The following is a 22,215-nucleotide window of genomic DNA, read 5'->3' on the forward strand; positions in this document are numbered from 1 at the left end:
CATTTGGGGGTGGTTGTTGGAATGTGTTTTCCCTTTGATTCCTGCGCTCAGTATGCACTCCCCCTCCACACATTTCCGCCAGAGACAGGCGAGGCCCCTAGACTTGGAGCCGCAGGTCTAAGGCCAGAGCTCTATCTGTTATTTTCACACTTCCGGTTCCTAACACTTGAGTAGCTCCAACACTGGGGAGTGCCGAACTTTTTCTCTCTCCTAGCCCGAACTGGTGAAAGGCAGCCGGGGGATAGGATTGGCTACAGAGAAAAGTCCTGGGTCTTTGGACCCCCGCCCCCGGGCAGGCCCTGGCAGACTGTGAAGAGCAGAAGGTCACTAGGGCAGCAGTCTGTAGTCCCGAGGCCTGAGTGCCAGCAGGGGACCTGCTTGAGGCTAAAGCACACGCAAGAAAGACAGGAGAAATAGGAAGAGCTGCCTGTGGTGGAAATTTAGGGGGTGCCACTGAGGATAGCCACAGGGGCAACATGAGGCCCTGCCACAGACCAGTAACCCCTGAGCAGAGATGCAGCACTGCCTTGGTCTGTGCTCCCGGAACTGCTGGCTCCCCAGCCCTGCCCCTCACCCCGACCCCGGGGCGCAGGGAGGATAAGACTCAGCGGTTCAAGGACAGGAACTAGGGCCAGAGGCCTTCGTCTAGTGGTCTCGGTGGAGTTTGCAGACAATCCCTAACTGTGGCCGGGAAACCTGGGAGACTCCAGTTTCAGAGCCGCACACTTTCAGAAAAGGGGCTGCAAGGGAGAAGCTGTGAGTGGTTAGGTGGCAGACGCAGACGGGCGGGGGGCGCGCTGGGAGGCGATCCTGCCGGCATTCCCCTCCAGTCCCCACATCAGCTAGATCCTGTTCTTACACCTTTCTTCTCGGGAGACCCGAAATTAGGCATGGATACCAGAAGGCTGTTGAGTTTCATGGCTAGGAAAAGTGAGGTCGAGGTCAGTTCCTTCCCCTCAGATGCCTTCTCCTGCTCAGAAAGGGAATGGTGGGATTCTTGGGGGGGGGGGGGCAGGGAAACAGTGGGGCAGACAAAAACTTGGGGATCCGTTCACTTTCTCAACACTCAGACTGCAAACCAAATATATCTTCATCATTATAAAAGAAGAGGAAGAAAACTTGTATAAACCAAGATAAATAAATAGCTTTTAAACACTCCACTGACAAAAGCATTAGAGGGCCAAACCCAAGGTTTTGAGAATAGCACAGAGAAAGACTTAAAAAGAAAATCTAAAATTTACCAAATCTCAGCTCAAATGTCCCAACCCAATAAACAACTATCAGAAACACGAAAGAACTTTTGAAATAGGATGCTACCTCTCAAAATGTAAACAATACACAAAACAACAACAACACACAAAAATGCGATGTTAAGGAACGTGGATACCCAGTGGCTCATCTTTCACTGAAAGGATTGGGTCAAGAGTTTCATACTCATTATGGCAACAGGATCTGCTGACCAAATAAATGCAGGAAGCCGGAGGCAGCCCCAGGCTGTGGAAGCTGCCGCTGGAGGACACCTGTCCAGCTTTGGAGATGCTGGGTCTGCCTGTGAACAGACCTAAAATTTTATCCTTCATTGGAAGAGAGGGGAATCAAGTTCAAACATTATTCCTATATAATCCCTTTCTAAATAAATTTTGTTTGCTCCATGAGCAACTTGATCTCAACTTTTTTGTCAAATTACCTCATGGTCTTACTGCTGATGTTCAGAGCTACCGATGGCCCCTTCCTGGGGCCAGGGAAGTTATTTGACTCATCTGCCTCTTCCAGAAGGGTCAGCAGCCCCAGAAGGGTCCAAGAATGCTGTTTCCATTCCTTCCTGACCTAAATGCTTTGAGGAGGGCATAGGGGACACTCTGGTTCCTGCTCCGGAAGCTGAGCTTGGTCAGGTTTGGAGGGAGCCACAGGAATCCCATCCACTCATTCAAACAAACTGCTCCGCCTGTGTGGAGTGACCGACAATATGTTTCACCACATCTCATCCAAAATCCCAGTCCCTGGTGAGGAAGGAGTTGAGAAGATACAGGCATGCACCTCCCCCAACGCAGGGCTGGTTTCCCTCCAGCCAGACCAGACTGCTCTGATGTCATCAGAGAATGACACACAGCCCAGTGATGAGGCCGGGACAGCCAGGCTCAGAAGGCGGGTAAGGTCCCAATGGAAGTTGCAGGATGCCACCCGAGGAAGCCCGTGGGTGACAGAGGCACTAGAAATCTAGAAGGGGACATAGAGAAAAACCAGTCCCCAGGTTGGGGCCAGGTCCAATCCCACACCAAGCCTCCAAATTGGATTTCCTGGGTCACACCTCAAGTGATCCAGAAACAGCCTCAGGCTTGGGCACCACACTGCAAAGTGGGAGGCAACACTCCCTGCTGGCCCTAAATCAAGTCCAAGTCCAAGTGACACAAGTACACAGGCACAAGGAGTCAGACTACCTCCATGTGAGCTCCAGAGTGTAAAGAGGAATCTCTGTAAAGAGCACCCCAGGTGCCCCCAGCTAAAAGCTCACCTACAGGTAAGGGTGCCTGGGAGGCCAGAAGGAGGTAAATGGATGGAGGGCACAAACCCTCAATTGAAACTCATAGGCTTCTGGGGTCTTCCGAGAGGGAGAAGAGCCTTAAAGCACAAGTGGTCTTTCTAGTTCCTTGCGGTCAAGTGAGAAGACATTTGAATTCCAGGGGCTGAGAGAGCCTGGGGCTTGGGTGATGATCCAGGGGTTCTCTGAGAACCAGCCCCACAGCAACTCCCACCCCTCACCATCCCATGAAGACCAGCTTGCTCCCCTCTGAGCTCTGTGTTTCTGCTCCAAGATGACTGATGTTGATCTGGAATAACACATCAAGACAATCGCATTCAGATGAAGAATCACTTGGATCCAAGGAGGAAATGTGAAGGAAGTTGTGCACAATACTTCATAAAGTAAGTTACTCCAGCAGGAATGAGGTGTCTGACCTCCGCTCCCCCGGGGCACGTGGCTGTGAGAGGACCCTTGGCTGGATCTGCAGGGTGTCTGCGAAACTGAAGGGCACTCAGGGCAGGGATGGGGCAGGTGGGCAGGGGGACCACGTACATTATTATAAAGAGCAAACCTGGAGCAATGAAATTTCAGAAAAAACAATAAGCCCATGGTCACCTCTAGCGCTAAGATATTTTTAAAAGTCACATGGCAACAAAAAGGTCACATTGACCTTTTAAACCTGGTCAATGGCCGGGGGGTGGGGGTGGGGCATCAAAGGTAAGCAGAAGAAAAGGCTACATCCTGCCCTGGCTGGTGTAGCTCAGTGGATTGAGCACGGGCCTTCGAACCACACAATCGCAGTTCGATTCCCAGTCAGGACACATGCCTGGGTTGCAGGCCAGTTCCCAGCAGGGGACTCATGAGAGGCAACCATACATTGATATTTCTCTCCTTCTCTCCTTCCCTTCCCCTCTAAAGATAAATACAAATAAAAAAATAAAAGAGGCTACGTCCTGTGAGCACGCACAGCGTACCTACCCCGTCCTCCTCACAAAGAATCTCTTTCAGTGTCACAGGCTGCGGTGTCACTCACTGCTAAAGCCCTCCCCACCCCGCACTCACTTGCCACCCCTCCCATCCATCCAGCCCCAAACACCCTCTCCCCCTTCTGATCCTCAACACTGAATCTCATTCCCTGACACTGGCTGAGAGTAGAAGGCCGCCACATCCGGATGTGGGATCTGACCTTGAAGCATTTGGAGTACTGCTCAGGGTTCGTAGTCAAGGTCTCAGCTGCTGCCCCAGGCTTCGCAGTTCTGGCAGCGTGTGCAGCTTTCTTCTCAGCATCATATGATGTGAGGGAGGAGACCCATGATGGCCATGAAGTAGACCTCCTCCTGGGGACACTTCCTTGGTGTTTCGTAGCATAAACATGGACAGAAGGCTAAATGCCCCAGGACCAAAGGACTGAGGAAAGCCAGGGAGGTTGCCGGGCCATTCGGAGGTGTGCCCCAGGAGCAGGGCAGGTTGCCGCCCACCCCGTCTTCCTCACACTCCCCGTCCTCTGCCCTCTGCCTGCTCCTGCACCTCCACCTCCTCCTGCTCTGCCTGGTCCACATCGTCAAAGGCCCCTGGCAGACTGCAGTCCATGATCTTCATCTGGGCCGGAAACTCTATGTCCTGTTTTGGCTTTTCCAGGAAGTTCTTTTACTCTCTTCTCCTATGTGCAGCTTCTTCCCTTCGTTGAAGAAGTCATGAGTCATTGTCTTTAAATTCTGACAATTCCTTGGCCTTCTCCTTGTCACTCGCTTCTCTGGGAACAGCAGAACGCTTGAGGTCATACTTGCAGTGTGCAGCAAACCCACGTCTGGACACCTTCCTGGTGACCTCCATGTAGGTTTCCACTCCGTCCACCGTCAAGCCCTACACTCCCAAGAACTATGGCACAACGGTGTGGCCGAGACACTCCACTATGAACTGGTGGTACTTCTGTAAGGTGCTGCCATCTCAGTCAATCCTCACGTGACACAGTCTTTTTTTTTTTAAGATTTTATTTATTTATTTATTTATCTTTAGAGGGGAAGTAGAGGGAGAGAAACATCAATGTATGGTTGCCTCTGGTGCATCCCCTGCTGGGAGTTGGCCTGCAGGGAACCGGCCTGCAACCCAGGCACGTGCCCTGACTGGGAATCGAACTGTGATCCTCTGGTTCGCAGGCCCACGCTCAATCCACTGAGCTACACCAGCCAGGCTCACGTGACACAGTCTTGATGACAAAGTGCCACCTCAGCCCTGGTCGTCCCTATTGATATGGGCACCGGGCATCCTGGTAATCCTGGGTCAATGCCAAACCTCTCCAGAAGATTTCACAACACCATGGGCTGTCCTCTTCAAAGTGACTGGGAAGGTTCTCCTTTCCTGAGGAGGTGATTGTCCACTTTGATCTTCCTGTATGCTTTGGAGTCATCTGGCATCATCATGACAGGGACAGAGACATTGCTCAACTCATTGATTATGTCGCTCACCCCCCACATCAGGACACTGAGGAGCTGCTCACTGGCCCAGAATTGCTTCACTTTCTGGCACACGAAATGCTTCTTCTTGGGCTGGGTCTTGCTGGCCCCAAGACCGCACTCCTGCGAGCAGCCCCAGGACTCCTCCGCCTGGTCCTCACTCGTGCTCTGTCACCACTGTGGTGCCCATTCCTTTCACAATGAATATTACTAATTAGTATCACATAGCAGTGGATTGATGGTGGTGTGTCTCACTACCAATCTGTGTGAAAACATGTTTTCAAAACTGAAATACATAGCATTGTGTTACAGATCAGCACTAACAAGAATATTTGAGATAACTTCTTTAAAAATATATTTTTTATTTATTTTTAGAGAGAGGGGACAGGAAGGAGAAAGTGGGAGAGAAACATCAATGTGTGGCTGCTTCTCATGGCATGTGCCCTGACTGGGAATTGAACCAGCAACCCCTCGCTTCACAGGCCCGTGCTCAATCCACTGAGCTACACCAGCCGGGCCTGAAATCACTTTTGATGATAGGAAATACAAACTTGGAATCCCAGTTAAGTGAAATGTTACCCCCATTCCCCAGCAAAAAAGAAAATGCATTATTCTCTTTAGTAGACTTGAGTTATAAAACTTACTCGATCACTATATTTGGATTTCATGAAAAATTTTTGGGAAAAAAGTAGACTCTATTACTATGTACCTACATAAAATCTTTGTTTTTGCCACTTTTCCTACAAAGCCTAAGATATTTACCACCTGGCCTCTGCAGAAAAAAGTTTGTCAGCCCCAGAAAGAAAAAGAGAAAAGAGCTGAAGACAAGGTCTTAGGACGCCCCTATTCAGAAGTCAGGAAAAGCTAAAGGGTCTCCAGCAATTGAGACTGGAAAGCAGCAGCCAGGGAGGTGGGAAGGAGCCTTGGAGCGTGCGGCGTCTCACAAAGAGAAAAAAGTGTTTCAAGCAGGAGACAGTGGTCAACTGTGTTTAATGCTGCCACGGCACGAATGAAGGTTCAAATTTTGGATTTGGCAGCGTGGGAATGGTTGGTGATCTCGGTGATTGGTCTTGGTGGCATGGTGGTAGAGGACAAGAACGCTGGGAGGAAAAGGTCAAGAGGTTGAGAAGACTAAGTAACACAGCCCCAGTGTTTAGTATTGTGCTGATCACACAGCAGGCGTGGTAGTTATCGCCGAAGCAGACCCAGTTGCTGCTCCACCCACTCCCCCTTGCTACTACCATTTCAGGAATATCAGCCTGTCTTTTAATGGTGCAGATGTTTCTGATTTTATTTGCCCGAGAACTCTCTCTGGCTGCAGGAGGCTGCTCTGCTCACAGGCAACAACAGGCTGGAGCTGCTGGGGAATGAACAACCCCAGGAGCTGCCAGTTGTATAAATACTCTAGCCCCTTGCTTCTCAGATAGGGTATCTAAGGTGTGTGTTCTGCAGATTTCCCCAGCAGAATTAAGAATGGCACAATCTGTATTGCAGAATCTCACACCTGAAACCTATATAATTTTATTAACTGATATCACCCCCCAGAAGAATGGCAAAACTTGGTACTTGTGCAAGTTGAACCCCCTCCCCGGAAGTTTGATTCATAATTATGACACCCCAGGTCATGGTGGGGATTTGGATTGACCATGGCCCCAAATGTTCATAGCCTCCAGCTGAGGCTGAAGAATGACTACAGGATGGGACACCGAGAACTGAGAGCCTCTACATTCACACAGATGACAACTGTTGGCTAAAAAAAATATATTAATACTTTCCCTCCCACCTTCTAAGTTCTTCTAAGTTCTTCTGGCTGGCTAATAACCAAATTAACAGACAGATTAACAGGAGGAAAATCAAAGTTTAATACATGTGAATGGTGGACTCACATAGGCACAAGAATTCCATGACAATTCCAAAAACAGTGAGTGACATTCATTATATAAGACATACTTGGACGAAGGAGAAAGTGGGGAACAGAGTCGTAGATTTCACAAGTGAGAATGGTTGACTTACAGGTGGCTAGGGAAGAGCAGGGCACACAAGGCCGGAGAACCTCGGCTAAGTGACTCAGAAACAATGTGACACACAAGGGCAGTTGCCTGGACACCTCTGGTTGACCATGCTTAATTCCAATTTGTTTATGGCTGTCTCCTAAGACCTCCTTCCTGAAACAGGTTTCTCTGACTGAGTCTCGGGGACAGGAAAAGGGGTCAGAATCTTTCTGAGTCTCTTGTTCCTTAATAAGCAGCTTAAAATAAATACTCCTCCACCCCCTAAAATATCAATATCCCCAAAGTGGCTTCAGGGTGGCAGGATTTCAGCTCCTTCGCAGTCAACATTAGCATAATTTTATTGTTGTTGTCATCTTCAACATGATACAATTCCAGGAACATTTTAGCCAGGAAGAGAAACATCGGAAGTAGCTTTATTGTTCATTTCAGGAATTTCTCAGAATCCCATTTAAATGAACATCGAACTCCTCAACTCTTCAACCGATGATTTTAAATGACTGCTCATCCTGTGTGGTAAGCAGAAAAGCCCCCCACCCCCACCCTGGGGGCAAGATGTCCACATACTAACCCTTGGAACCTCTGAATATGTTGTTATATGGCAAAGGGGAATTAAAGCAGCAGATGGAATTAAAGTTGCTAATTTACTTGACCTTAAAATAGGGAGATTATCCTGGATTATCTAAATTGGCACACCTTAATCACAAAGGTCCTCGAAATTAGGAGAGGGAGGCAGAATAGAAGGTCAGAGCACCTGATTTAAGACTCAAACAGCCACTGCTGTCTTTGAAGATGGAGGTCCAGGGTGTGGCCAAGGGCCCTGGGGCAGCCTCTGCAATGTGGAACAGCCAAGGAAAGGGATTCTTCCCTATACTCTAGAAAAGAGTAGTAGCCTTGCCAACACCTTGACCTTTACCTAGGGAGACCTGATCAGACTTCTGATTTATAGAGTTGTAAGATCATAAATCTGTGTTGTTCTAAGCCCCTAAATTTGTGGTAATTTGTTACAGCAGCCATAGGAAGCAAATACACTCTCCAGTGTTACTGGCACCAGGTTTGTGTGCCTAGTGCTTCAAAAGAAAGTCCAATATTCAATGGATCAGAGTTTAGGGCAAGGAAAGGTTTGTTGATCTAGAAGGCCTAGCTTGAGAAGAGGGGAGAAGTCATTCTCAAGTCCACCTTAGGAGAGCTCAAAAGTCAGGCATGTTGTGGAGGAGGGAGGATGAGTGAGGAAGAGCTGGGTGGGGACTGTAGGTAGGAGCTGAACAGGATTAGGGATGGGAGCAGCAATTATTTCTGTTTCGAGTTTGCTTTAATACATTTCCTTATATACAGATATATAGATAAAATCTATGTAGATGTAGATAAGAGTGAAACTTAAAATAAATAACAGGGGGCCAGTTAAGAATTTTAAAACTGAATAATATATACTCAGACATGCCAGTTGACCTACCAGCTTTTAGGGCTGATAAACTTTTTCACATGCACACTCTCCGTAATTTTCACTTTTATTAAAAGCAACCAAAATGTTTGCTTCACATTTACTAGTTTAAAAAAGCTTCAAAGTTAAAAAAGAAAAGGCTTCTTCATGGAAAAAAGCAGGTGAAAGGAAGGAGATTATGAAATGTTTTCCAAATGACGAACCAGAGGTAGTGCCTCTGGACAATTACTGTACAGGCTTGGATGAGACCCTTTGAAAATCCCGCCTAGTCTGTAACTATTATTTGACCCTCAATTAAGTTATAGCTTGCTCGGACTGGAGGATGTTAAGAGGTGAAGGAAAGTGTTTAAACCTCTTTAAGAGGTGAACGAAAGTGTTTAAAATAAAATCCTGAAGACGAGGATTAATGATAGAAACTGTTTCGATGACAAAAAAAAAAAGGAGTTGGGGTTTGGCTTGGCTTCCCGGGAGAAGTTCGGGCGAGGTTGTGAGCACCCTCCCCCGGGAAGTGCCCGGAGACGGCCCGACTACCTTCTCGGCCGGACCTGCGAAGGGCCCTGGACCCGGGACTCCAAGTCAGCACGGGCAACAGGTCTCGGGGCTTCGGAGGCGCGGACGGCCAGAGCCCTTCCCGAGCCCCACAACCGGTGGATCCGGCTGGGCCCGGCACCGCCCCCGGCACCCCGCTAGCGGCTACGCGCAGGCCCGATCCTGCCCGCCCCGCCCTCCGAACTCGGCCGCCTGGCCCAGCAGTCGGGCCCGGGTCCCCGGGCCCGGCGCGGGGCCCGCCCGGGGTCGTGGAGCCCGAGGACGGAGCGCAGCACCTCGCTCCGCCGCCGCTCAGGACACCGCGACCCCAGCGACCCCAGCCTCGGCTTTCCCGGCGGGGAGGGGCGCGCCGCCGTCACGTGACGCCTCGCCGGCCCAGCCCAGGTCACATGGGCGGCGCGGCCGCTGCGTCAGTCACAGTCCTGGATGCGGGAGTCGAGCCATCGTCTTCGCCGCCGCCAGCTGACGGGGCGGAGATCCGGGCGCCAGGTCCCGGCCAGCCCGCCCCCGCTGCCTCCGTCGGCCGTTCCCGGCCCGGCCCGACCGTCATGGAGCGGGGCGGGCCCTCCGCCTGTTCCGTGTGAGGTGCGTCGCCGCCGCCGCCGCCTGCGCTCTCTGCGACCTCGCGAGCCCCCGCCGCCGCCCGGAGTCCCTCGCCCTTGGCAGCCTGTCGCCGCCCCCCGGGCGGCATCGAGTGCGCGTCCGGTGAAGCGCAGGCCCGCCGCCGGGAGATGGTTCGGGCCTAGCGGAGCCGGGACTGGAGGTGAGAGGACCGACGGGCCGACGGAGGGCCGGGCCGCGCCGCGGGCGAGCGAGGGGGAGGACGGGCACCGCCTGGGGCTCGGGGACACCCTCTGGGCCCCGGCCGCTCGAGCCGCCTTCGTCCCCCGCCTTCGCGTTCCACCCCTCCCCCCGAGTAAATAAGCTAACCCGATCCTAACAAAAAATCCCAGAAACCCATCTTTTCGCCGTCTCTCCCCTTTCGTTCCTTAATTCGTCTCTTCTCTCAGAAATTCCGTTGACTGTTTGGTGACTTCTTAATGCCCCATTTCGAGTCATTTCTAGTTAAAAAAATAGGCCTAGGTTTTGGCTATCATAACCCAACTAGTTCTCGCCCTCCTTCTCGCGATCCTGCGCACCGTCACCCCCACCCTGCAAAAAAAAGCGGGGGGGGGATCCCGCCTGTGAGCAGCGGAGGGGGCTAATTAAAAATGGGAACGGGGGCGTAGTGCCTGAGTCCCCCGTAACTTGTGAGTCGGCCTGGTGCTGATCGCCCGGAGCGCGGACGTAGACGTCGACGTGCCGAGGCCTTTCCTCCGGCTGCCTGTCGGGGCCCGGGGTTAATCTCGTAATTGACGTCAGTGCTTTGTTCCTGCCACTTTGCTGCTCCTTCCACTCTCTGAGGATGGATCGGGGGGCAGAGGAGTCGGAAGAGCGTCCTCACTGCCTTTTCTTTTGCGAACCGAGTCGTTGATACCGGGTTGAAAGGTCAGATGCGAAATCCTTCTGGGTGGCGTTCCGACGGAGCCGGGGAGTTCGACGCAGGGATCTTCGGCTTAGTTGCGATTCAGAATCCTGCGCTCTCTCTCCTGCGGGCCGAAGGGTTTTAAAACTTAGGCCCAGCCCCGTTTCCCGTGACCGGCCTTTTTCTGGACGAAATCTAAGCCTTGTGCCTGAGTGAATGGGAGGCTTGCAAACGTGACGTTTGCAATGGGTGTTACTTTAATTTAGGGCCCCGGTGTTAAAAGCTCCAAGCTTTGTGTCATTCTACAAAGCTTTACGAAGTGCTTCTTGTATTTAACTGTCCTTCAATTTATCGAGATCGAAATATTTATGAGAATGTTCTTAATTTGGCGTTTGCTGAAGATCCTTTGTGGCCTCCGCATCTGCCTGGAATCATCATCTTTGGTCGTCTCTGCATAAAGAGGTGTTGGCAAGTGGCCACTTGGTTTTTAACAAAGCTGGCTTCTTTAAATTTCTCAGGTTTTTTTTTTCTTATTCATCATTGCGTTTTTCAGTCTCTAAACATAAAAATTTTTTTCAATAAGTTTTTATTATATTTTAGAGTTAACTTATCTGGAAGCAATCAATGTATTATTATTATTATTTTTAATACCACCAGTTTCATTCAATCTGTGGTGGCTTGCAGGCTGATGGACTGGTTTTCATTAGCTCTACCGGAACAGTAGGTAAATTTTACTTTCAGTAACATTTTGCATCAGGTGGGACAAGATAGGATGTCAGTGAATGACCCAACTTTTACTGTTTGGTTACCAAAAAAAAAGCTTAACTGTGTTAATTGGAAAGTGGTCTGCAATTTGGGGGTATAAAGGTGATTATTACAGTGCTTTGGTGAAGCTATGTAATTAACAATTCTTAAAGATAAGAATATTTTCATTCAGATTCACTTTCTGCTTGTCAGATGACATACATTCTCTTCTGTGCTCTTGAGTTACTGCGTTAGCTTTGTAACAGGTTATACTTTCTGCTTCGTGTTGCAGTTTTCTTACAGGTCCTTCTTAGTGTGTTTAGAGCCCCTCTCACTCCTCCCCAGTGTTTTATACAATTATTAGATTGAATTTGAATGTGATATCCAACCTAAGATTTCACTGAAAGGTAATATAAAGGAAACTAGAGCCAGTGACCAGTATTTGAAAAGTGACTGTCAGTTACAGAAGATGGCAGGAGATGAGGCCTTCAAAAACTTTTTTATCTTACCCTTTTTGAAGGGTAAACCTTCAGCTTACCCTTTTTGAAGGGTAAGATAAATACCTGTTGTCTTTGTTCAAAGACAATGGGAATTCTTTTGTGGCCATCTACTGGTTTAGAATGGAGTCCAAAATATATGAGGACTCTTAGTAATATTTTTCCTACAACCAAAGAGGCAGTGTTTAAGTATTAAAGGTACATGTGGACAATGACCCAGAAGTACAGTGTAAATTACAAAAATGGATGCCTTAAAATCAGTTTTTTTATTTTTGCTCTATTTTACTGATATCTTACCATAAAAACTTTATAGTGTAAAGGTTTCCCAGCTTTTGAACCCCCAGTCCTTATGTTTTAATCATTTCTTTTTTTATTTCTTCTGATACGTTGGAACGATTATATTTGATTTCTGGGAGGGTGCATATTGGTCTCGGTTATTGTGAAATAAGGTGTAGTCAGTGACTTAAAGACTGCTTAAAGCTAACCTGACTTGTTACCTTGTCGCTTTTTCCTTTGGTTTGAGAAAAAGCACTCCTACTTGTAGTATCTCCCTACACCCAGTCACATTGGTTATTTAAAGCGGTATTCTCATATTCTCATATGTGGAAGAGGGCAGTAATAAACTGCCCTTAGTGAATTCCAGTTACTAAGTTTTGGCTGATCATGTGCATTCCTGTTTGTCTTGATGTTCATTTTCACTGGCATCATATCCTGAGACTTTTAATGGTACTGGCACATAGAAAATGTTAGAACCTCTGAACTCATTTCCAAAATATTCCAAAAACATTTTAATATTGGGACTACTCATACTATGTATGTAAAATCTACCTGTTTCATCAGCTCTGCTTTATTTAAAAAACTGTAACCTGAGGAATGGCATTTCATGTAACTTTATCTCTCTTGGAGTGCCTAATGAGCCACAGTGGTGGGGTGGTGGCTTCGAGGCAGGTAGACAAAGCTTATTAGTGGGTACTATTTTAAATTAATTATTTTGATCATCTTCTAGGATAGGTAAAATAATTTCATGCATTCTTTTTCCAAAGTGTGGGGAGGTGGGGTTGAGGAATCAGGGGTTGGTTGTCATGAATAGACTGCCCTGGAAAGCCGGTATGGTTTCACTGCTCAGATATCATCGTGGCCTGTTCTGGGACTGGGCTTGCTGGGACTGCTTGGGGCCCAAATGAGTCTCCCTGGATATTGTCAATTTGGAGCTGCCTGGTGGGTTGTGACTTTTCACTTTGTGTTTTTATTCTCCTGTCATTATTAGGGTAGGGACAGTTTTATGGAGAGGTGAGTACAGGTGAATACTTTGCATAGACAGGTTTTCCTACCTCTTTGCAATTGCTTTGATTTCTTCCATAAGGAATACCACTTTTCCTCTCTTGTTCTTTACCTGTTAAAAATTACCATCTTTTTAAGGGCCAGTGCAAGTACCATTGCTTTTCTATGGTTTTACTTGATTTCCTCACCCTACTCCATTTGTGACCTACTTCCTTGGAATACCTGTATCACTTTGTATCTCAAGTAATTGTTAGGCAGCTGAGTCTGGGTCTGTAGCCTGCAGTGACAGGAACACAATGTATCAGGGAAGACACACTAGTAAAATAAGGATTGTTACACTGTTTTGTTATCTCTAAAAAATTAGCACATTCCTTAATATCATTACATATCTAGTCATTGTTCAGATTTCCCAGATTACAGTTTTTGCTTTGTTTTAACAGTTTGAATAAGGATCTGAATAAAGGGGCATATATTACACTGTGTATGTGTCTCAATCCTTTTTTTCCTTTACTCTATAGGCTGCTGTCTTGTCTTTTTGTTCTTGTTCCCGTACATTTGGTTTGTTAAAGAAAGCAGGTCTTTGCCTTATGACAGCGGTGTCACACTCATTTTCACGGGGGGCCACACCAGCCTTTCAGTTGCCTTTAAAGGGCTGAATATAATTTTAGGATTGTATCAATGTAACTACTCCTTAACAGTTAATCGAGAGCTCAGCGCTGCTGCCGCTGGGTAGAAGCAAGGTGCTGGGTGGATGAAACAAGGTGGAGGGCTGGATTTGGTCCTCGGTCCTTGTGTTTGCCACCTGTGCCTTGTGAGATTTCTCAGAGTCTGGATTGTGTTGACAGCATCTCTGTGATTTGGTGGAATGTGTTCCTTTGGCCCCTGTTTTTCCTTTATTAGTAGTTATATCTAGAAGCTTGGTCTGATTCAGGGCGGAAAATTTTTTTAATTAATTAATTATTTGATTCGGGGTGGAAATTTTATAATGGCAAGAATGCTTCATAGGTAGTGTTGTGTGTACTTACTGTGCACTCTTTTTAAAAACAATTTTATTTATTTGTTTTTAGAGAGAGGGAGAGAAACGTGTATCAGTTTGTAGGAGGACGCTTAGCTCAACTCACTGAGCCACACCAGTCAGGGGTCTGTGCACTCTTCAACCTTCAGCTTGGCCTCTCATCCTACCATGCCAGTGAAACTGCTCTTACCAAAGCCACCCTTGACTTTTATATTGCTGGTTTGTATGGTCATTGCTTACTCCTACCTCTTTCTGCACTTGTATTGTTAATAATTTTCTCCTTGATGTTTTTTCTTCTCCTAGGTATTTCCTGTCTTTCTACCTACTAGCTGCTTCTTTGCAGACTCTTTTTTTGAAATGTAATCTTTATTGTATGTTTTCATTACCAACTAGTCCCCTTATACTCCCCGCAGCAATCACCACACTGTTGTCCATGAATCCTTTCTGCTTTTTGCTCAATCCCTCCCCCTGCCACTAGCTGTCATCCTGCTCTCCATCTGAGTCTTTCTCTGTTTTGTTTGTTAGATCAGTTTGTTCATTAGATCCCACATATGGGTGAGATCATATGGTGTTTGTCTTTCTCTGACTGGTTTATTTCACTTTTTTTTTTACAGCCAAATAGAATCCATTGTGTAAATGTTCCATAGTTGTTTTATCCACTCATCTACTGATGGACACTTGGGCTGCTTCCATATCTTGGTGATTGTGAATAACACTGCAACAAACATAGGTGCTTTATGTTTTTCCCTATTAGTGTTTTGGGTTCCTTCGAATATATTCCCAGAAGTGGGATTGCTGGGTCGAAAACCAGATCCATTTTTAATTTTGTGAGGTATCTCCATACTGCTTTTCACAATGGTGGCACCAATCTGCATTCCCACCAACAGTGCAGAAGGGGTCCCCTTTCTCCACACCCTTGTCAGCACTTGTTGTTTGCTGATTTATTGATGATGGCCACTCTGACAGGTGTGAGATGGTATCTTGCAGACTCTTAATTCTTGCTAATTCCTTGGTATATTGGTAGTTTTGGACTTTAGTCTTGTCATTCCCTTTTCACTCTTCTGTGTGAGCCTGTCCATTTGTGTTGCTTTCACTATCATATTTAAGTGTTTTGTGGGCACCAGAACTCTTTCATCAAACTGAATACCCTCCCCCCTTTAAATAGTCTAAGAGGCAATTTGTTTTACTTAGGAAAGAAGAATTTGCTGGGAGTTTGCTGAGTATCCCATGAATTCTGAGAAAGGCAATCAGACCATAGGAGGATGGCTGGAACTCAGGAACAGCTTGGATCCAGGGCCTCCAAATATGGTTAGGAGTGCCTGTCTCTCATAAGATGCTCTTTGTATATTCAGTATCGTTAACATTTGCTGCTATTCTGAATTTGAAATCTTGTGTCTTCTGATACCAGAGAGACTGGCCTGAATCTGAGTCCCAAGCCCCAGAAAGGGGAGTCATTAGGTTGTGTGTCCCCCTCTAGGCTACAGCTTTGGCTAGGGGACTGCATTGCGATAAGGTGCTTTAGCTTCACCATTCCAGAGACAGGTGGAATAAAGGGCACTCCTAAAACATTGTTGGTCAGCCTCATTCTCCCATGACTCTTTAGTGCACACACACCCAGTCCTATTTTTTCCCATCTGTATATTAAATATGCTAAAAACATACATTTTATTACAAGATTAGAGAGAGGGGAAGGGAGGGAGAAAGATAGGGAGAGAAAGTTGATGTGAAAGAGAAGCATCAATGTGCGAAAGAAACGTTGATCAGTTGCCCTTCTTGCGCGCCCCCACCTGGGAACCGGCCCACAACCCGGGCATGTGCCCTGACTGGGAATCTGACTAGTGACCTTCAGTTCACAGGCTGGCAGTCAAGCCATTGAGCCACACCAGCCAGGGCTAAACATAAGTTACATATACCAGCAAAAAACCCTCATCTCTTCTATGGATACAACCCAAGTTCACAGGTCTGTCATCCAGAGGTCGTTGTTCTCTGAGTCCAGATTCTAAAGGTGGTATATTCTGTGTCCATTAGCCTAGATATCCTTTGTCATGTCTGATAATTGTGGGCTAAATACTAAATTTAATCATCCTTAACATAACTGATACACAGTGGCTAGGAACTAAAGCTGATCAGATAGTCTGTGTAGACACCTACAGTGTAGGTGTTTGTTGTGTGTAGGTTAACTATTCTACCACTTCTCAACCCACTCACTCTCAATCTTGCCCTTTTCCTGCCTCGGAGAATGTACAACTATCATTACTTTCCCAGAAACCTGTGTGTTGTCCTTGATTCCACTGTTTTACTTCTCACATCTGATTTGTACCAAGATTCTGCTTCCTTAGTATCTTTGAATCCAAACCATTTTTCTGCATCATCTACATTCCTACTATTGCTACCTTAACCCAAGCTTTCATTTGTCACCTGGACTGTTGCAACAAGTGTTCTCACCAGTTTGTTACCGCCATTCTGATCTCCAGTATACCCTGTACCACAGTGATTTTTCCCTGGAAACTGCAAATCTGATGTCATTAGTTCTCTGCTTTAGACTTCTTAGTAGTGTTCCATTTTCTGTAATACTCTTCTAACTGGGGATTCTTAGACATTAATGAGTTTTATGTAACTTTCTAAAGGACTGCTTTATAGCCAAATACTCCCTTGGGAGTTTGTTGCTGGGTTTAGATTTTGTTTATTGTTATGTTTGTGCTAAGCTATAGTGCCTTTACTAAGACGATACTGCAGTGGCTCAGAAGGGAAAGATGGTAAGTAAAACAGGACCATGTCACAGTATGTGTTAGAGTGGGCAGGCCAAATACAGAAGAACCCTGGCATAGTAGGTGGTATCATATTTTCACTGTGAGATGTTTCCGGTGGATCCCATCTTTATAATTCATCAACACGAAACAGTTTGAAGTGTGGGTGTGTGTTACTAACTTCAGCAGTGGTACTTTATATATATTTAATGTAGATTTCAGTAAGGTAGGAAACCACAAATGCACAAGACTGCCAGAGTTAACAAGTGAGGCCTCTTTAAAATCGATGTTTAAGAACTGCTGTCTGGTCTGGTGTATAAAGTTGTATTTTCCAGACTAACAAATAAACACAGTTATCGAGTCCATTTTGTATAACATGTTTATAAGCATTTTCTGTGTTAGTATAATTGAAGTCAAGTTAAAGAAGTGGTTTAAAAATATAGAACCAGACCCAAGACAACACATTTCTGGGATTGAATACATCATTGGTCTAGTGTCTATAAACCAATGTAATCTGTTATATTCACGTTATTTTAAATTTTGTTTTATATGTAATGTGTAAAGTTCTAGTTTTACAGTTACATAAGAGCTATAAACGTAATGAGTTTGTACCTAGTTTTATACTTACACTTTTTTATTAACATTGTAATAAGTAAGAAGACTCTTGGAGGATTTCTCGGAAAAAGTGGGATATGTGGTAAGCTTTGAAATGGTTGTAATTAGAAAAGGATGTCATTAGAAGTGGGGAAAGTGAGGTACCACTAAGTACCTCAGTACTTAAGGGCCAGTCTGAGTAAAAATCTGGATCTGAATGTATGTAGGTTATTTTCAGGCTCAGATAAATACTGACTGTATACAGCTTTAAATCCTGTTATTAATGACTTTTAAGCATAAGAGTATCTTCATTAGATCTGTTTTATAAAGCTATAAAAGTAATTATCAGTGCATAAAACACAGTTTCCAGTGAGATGTCTTTGTGGGTTTTAGATGTTTGTATGCTTTTAAAGTAAGAAACTGAATCAAAAGGTTTTCTTTATTAGAGGAGCTGTACATTTTGACTTTTAACCATTCTCTCTGCCCATTTATTCATCTTTGAAGATGATTGGGAGCAACAGTTTTTGAGATAAGTTTAGACTAGTTAAATTTGGTTTACACAGTTCTCAAATATTAATGAAAGAAGTATAATTGATTTGGTTTTGGTTCTGAAACATACATAGTATGTAACTGCTTCTGAAACAGACACATTGTAGGTAACTACACTGACAGCGGGGGGAAGGAGTATGTGCTGTTCCTGAGATACACATTATCTTGAGGGAGGCAGCTGATTACATGTAATAAAGAACATGTATTCTTAGTTTTTACCCTTAGTTGTGAGCATACTTGTGTATGTAATAAACATTTCTTCTCTTGAATTGAGGTTTTACATTGTTTTGTATTTTTAAAAGAACATCAGTGTATTAGTAATTAGTCTGGCAAATACTGTTTAAAATTACTTATCGAACAGTTGAATGCTTAATTACATAATAAGCATTGCTTGTGATACCGTTTGGTCCCTAAGATGAGGAAGTAAAGTTTTGCTTTCTTAGAAAAGCTTCATGGAGAAAGTGAATTGAGTTGTAGTTAAAGGATAAGAATTGTAGAGTTTGACAGATGAACAAATAAATGTTTCAATTCAGGTCTGTTTGAAGTAATTAAATGCAAATGTTAGAGTGCTAAATTAAAATTTGTTGCAGAATAGTTTCTGATTTTAGTGTAATATGAAGTACTAATTATTTCAATTGTGAAATATTAGTATTTTTTAAAGATGTTATTTATTTTTAGAAAACGGGGAAGGGAGGGTGAGAAACATCAGTGTGTGGTTGCCGCTTGCAAGCCCCCTACTGGGGATCTAGCTGGCAACCCAGGCATGTGCCCTGACTGGGAATTGAACCAACTGGTGACCCTTTAGTTCATAGGCTGGCACTCAGTCCACTAAGCCATACCAGCCAGGGCAGTATTTTGTAATGTTAGGTAAATAATGTCATAATATCTGTGTATTATTTCCTAGTGAGATAATGTCTCCTTTCTAACCAGGCTGTGAATTTCATTAGATTACTCATTCAAGTGATTGCCTACTAGGTTATGTTATAGATACACAGTGCTAAACAAAACAAACACATTCCCTGATTGTTGTCTAGTGGGAGAGGAAATATTAGTGAATGTCAAAATAAATATATACTTGTGATTGAGTATTCTGAAGGAAAGGGGAATTGTCTGCATGAATTTTCTGAAGCTGGAAGAGCACCACAAGTTCAGTAAGCCCCCTAAGAGGCCCCTGGTGGGAAACAGGGGAGGGTTGTAAGATATAAAATGAATCTGATGGGATAGGCAGGAGTCAGATGAGGTAGAAAGCCAGATCAAGGCTCTGTAGGCCATGTTAAGGACCTTAAAGTTTATCCTAAGGTAAGTGGAAAGCTTATTAAAATTTTGTAGCACTGGGGTTGGATAACACGATCTGGTTTGTGGTTTAAAAACATCACTTCAGCTTTGGTATGAAATGTGGACTACAGACAGACCAGGGGACTAGGAGTCTAATTAGAAGGCTGTAGCATTTGTACGAGTTGGAGATAAAATGATAGTTTGTTTTTTTTTAAGAGTGGAAGTGGAGAAGGAAGTGAACAAACAGATTGACTCAATATATTTCGAAGGTTGTGGTTGTGGACTGGTATATGGAGAGAGGATGAAAGGAGGATTCAGCAGTAGGGGTTAGTAGGAGAGGATCACTGGAGTAGGAGATGGTGGAGGCAGGGGAAAACAGATCAAGACATCAATTTTGGATGTATGAAGATTGAGAGTCTCAGAACAAGAACATGATCAAACAGGTCTTTAGGTACATGGTTCTCTATCTCAGAAGAGATAGGTCTGGTCTGGAGCACATTTGGATATTTGGAATATAGGTATTTAGATGGTATTTTAAGCCATGAAATTGTAGGGACAAAATGTAGACTGAATCAGAATAAGAACCATGGCTGAGCACAGAGGAGCAATCAAGAGATACTTGGAAAACTGGTAGGGCCATGGTTACAGAAGCCAGACGTATATTAAGGAACTTAGTACCTGAATGTGTTGAATGGTAGGTCAACTAAAGCAGTGAAATGTCTTTTGGCTTTGGCAACATGGAAATCTCTAGAGAACTTGGCAAAGGAGTAGAGTATGGGAAATGGGATAGAGTGTGGGAAGTTGAAAAGAATAGTGTTGAATTGTGATTGGATACATTTTGGGATGCATTTTGTATATATCTACTAAATTTGAAGATGCTCCTACCCTGAAATCTAGCATTGGTACAGAGAGAAGCCATATATAAAAATAATCATCATAGCATTTTTTGAAATAGGGAATAGGGAAAACTACCCTAAATATCCATCAGCTGGAGAATAGACAAGTAAATTGTGTGGATACACAACAATGAAAATAAATGAACATGGATTAACCTCATAACATAATGCTGAGAATTAAAATGCTCAGTCTTTCAAGTATACCATTTTTACTGGTTGAAAAACATGCAAGACACTTCAGTGTCTTATTTAGAGAATATATACATACCGTATTTTTTGGACCATAAGATGAACCTAGGTTTTAAGAGGAAAATAGGCAAAGAATTTTTGAAGCAAGAAATGTGGTAAAATATTTAATAATATAAATAACATACTATTTCACCAATGTAAATGTAAACAGCTCAACAGCAGCATTAACAACCATTATTCCTCCCAAATGGGGGTGCGTCTTATAGTCTGAAAAATACGGTATATAGTAAAAGTACAAAGAATCTTATGGGAAAATACACAGGAGTCTTCCACTCTAATGGCAGTGGTGTATTTTCTAAGGTGCTTTCAGAGGAAGTGGAGAATCACCAAGACTACTTTAGAGAAGCTTGGACGTGAACAAGAATTGAGAAGATAAAGAGTGAGTGGCAGCTGGACAGAAATACATGGTCAAGTCTGTCTTAACTTTTTTTTAAAAGAGGAATGTGCTTGAATGCTGATGAAGAGGATTCACTAGAAGCAGATGTTGAAGTTGCTGGAGAGAAGTCAGTAACTAATGAAAGATAAAAGTAACTAGAAAAAGATAACAAAATGGGCACAGGTGTTCTTTGATAGAAAGAGATGTTTTTTCTTTTTTAACCAGGGGAAAGAGAATGGATGCAGATGCTAGTACTTTGAAAGCTGATGGTCAGTGAATGAGAGGATTTCTCTTTTTTACTTTTATTTCTAATCTTTGGTAAAACATGGTTGTTTGTGGAATAGAACTTAGGAGAGAAAATCATAGACTCCATGAAAAGAGCATTCATCAGAGACAATAAAATTCCTTGGAAGCTTTGAGGGCTTAGTTGAGAGTGATTTTGAGAAATTGAGATAATATATAACGATATCTTTTGGGCAAAGGTCCTTGTGTGTAAAGTGCTGAATTGGGACCTGATGTTTTGATACTGTTGGCTTGGATCTCCAGATGTTGCACACTGTCATCTCTTTGCCTTGTAGGTAGGCAGTGACCTCCTCAGACTCTCATGGGTAGAGAAGTGATGCCAAATGAGGCCAAGAGGGGTTTCTCTCCACTTGAGGCTTTTTGCTTTAACAAATTGTGCCTTACATTAAAGTAACAGCTTAATAGCAGTTATGGTAAACTGGGTTCTAAAATAATCGATCTTATAGCTCAAGTCTCATTTTGACTTTGGGAGTTTAAATGATTTAATAATCTGGTAGTGGAAGGGCTTCATTTGCAGTAGGATAGTTTTAAGGCATTCACTGAAAAAATCATAATAGGTTCTGAACACTTTAAACTTTTTTAAAAAAAGATTTTATTTATTTATCTTTAGAGGGGAAGGGAAGGAGACAGGGAGAGAAACATCAATGTATGGTTGCCTCTTCTGGGTCCCCTGCTAGGAACTGGCCTGCAACCCAGGCATATGCCCCAACCGGGAGTTGAACTGTGATCCTTTGGTTTGTAGACCCATACTCAATCCACTGAGCTACACCAGCCAGGGCACTTTAAACTGTTTTTGAGTTTTCATTTTTCTTCCCCCTTGGTCATTGCAACTAGATTGTAATTTTTTTCTTTTTTCTTTTAATAGAAAGAGTGTGTGGAACATTAGTGTGTGGTTGCCTCTTGTGAGCCCCGTTCTGGGGACCTGGCCCACAACCCAGGCATGTGCCCTGACTGGGAATTGAAACAGTAACCCTTTGGTTTGCAGCCTGGCACTCAGTCCACTGAGCCACAGCAGCCAGGGCTAAAGGTTTTGTCAATTCTTGATTTTTCAAAGAATCAATTTTTGGCTTTCTTCATTTTCTCTATTATTGAGTTGGTCAAAAAGCCTGTTTAATTTTTTTCCATAAAAGACACATTTTTCATTTTCACCAGTAACTTTATTGATTTGGATATTTTGAGTATGTCAGGTATCTCCTGCTATTGGCTTCTAGTGGGTAGAGGCTGGGGTGCTGCTAAACATCTTCCAATGCA

The 22,215-nt window shown here is 44.5% G+C and overlaps 1 protein-coding gene and 2 pseudogenes across 2 annotated transcripts in view; 1 reads left to right on the plus strand and 2 right to left on the minus strand.

Annotated features, from left to right (window-relative positions):
- Nucleotides 1-251: 251 nt before the first annotated feature.
- On the minus strand, nt 252-5,642 carry LOC118990127 (phosphatidylinositol 5-phosphate 4-kinase type-2 beta-like; annotated as a pseudogene).
- A 3,769-nt stretch (nt 5,643-9,411) lies between these two features.
- Nucleotides 9,412-22,215, plus strand: part of AFF4 (ALF transcription elongation factor 4) — an 89,884-nt gene continuing 77,080 nt past the window's right edge. For both annotated transcript variants that reach the window (XM_037050471.1, XM_037050472.1), the window contains exon 1: nt 9,412-9,736. The gene's annotated coding sequence lies outside the window, so the exon portion shown is untranslated. The remainder of the gene's footprint in view (nt 9,737-22,215) is intronic.
- The window catches only part of LOC118990128 (exosome complex component RRP43-like), a 28,724-nt pseudogene continuing 16,028 nt past the window's right edge, over nt 9,520-22,215 (minus strand).

Source organism: Sturnira hondurensis, unplaced genomic scaffold, assembly GCF_014824575.4.
Source record: "Sturnira hondurensis isolate 20B ecotype Veracruz unplaced genomic scaffold, ASM1482457v3 Scaffold0006805, whole genome shotgun sequence".
NCBI lineage: Eukaryota > Metazoa > Chordata > Mammalia > Chiroptera > Phyllostomidae > Sturnira > Sturnira hondurensis.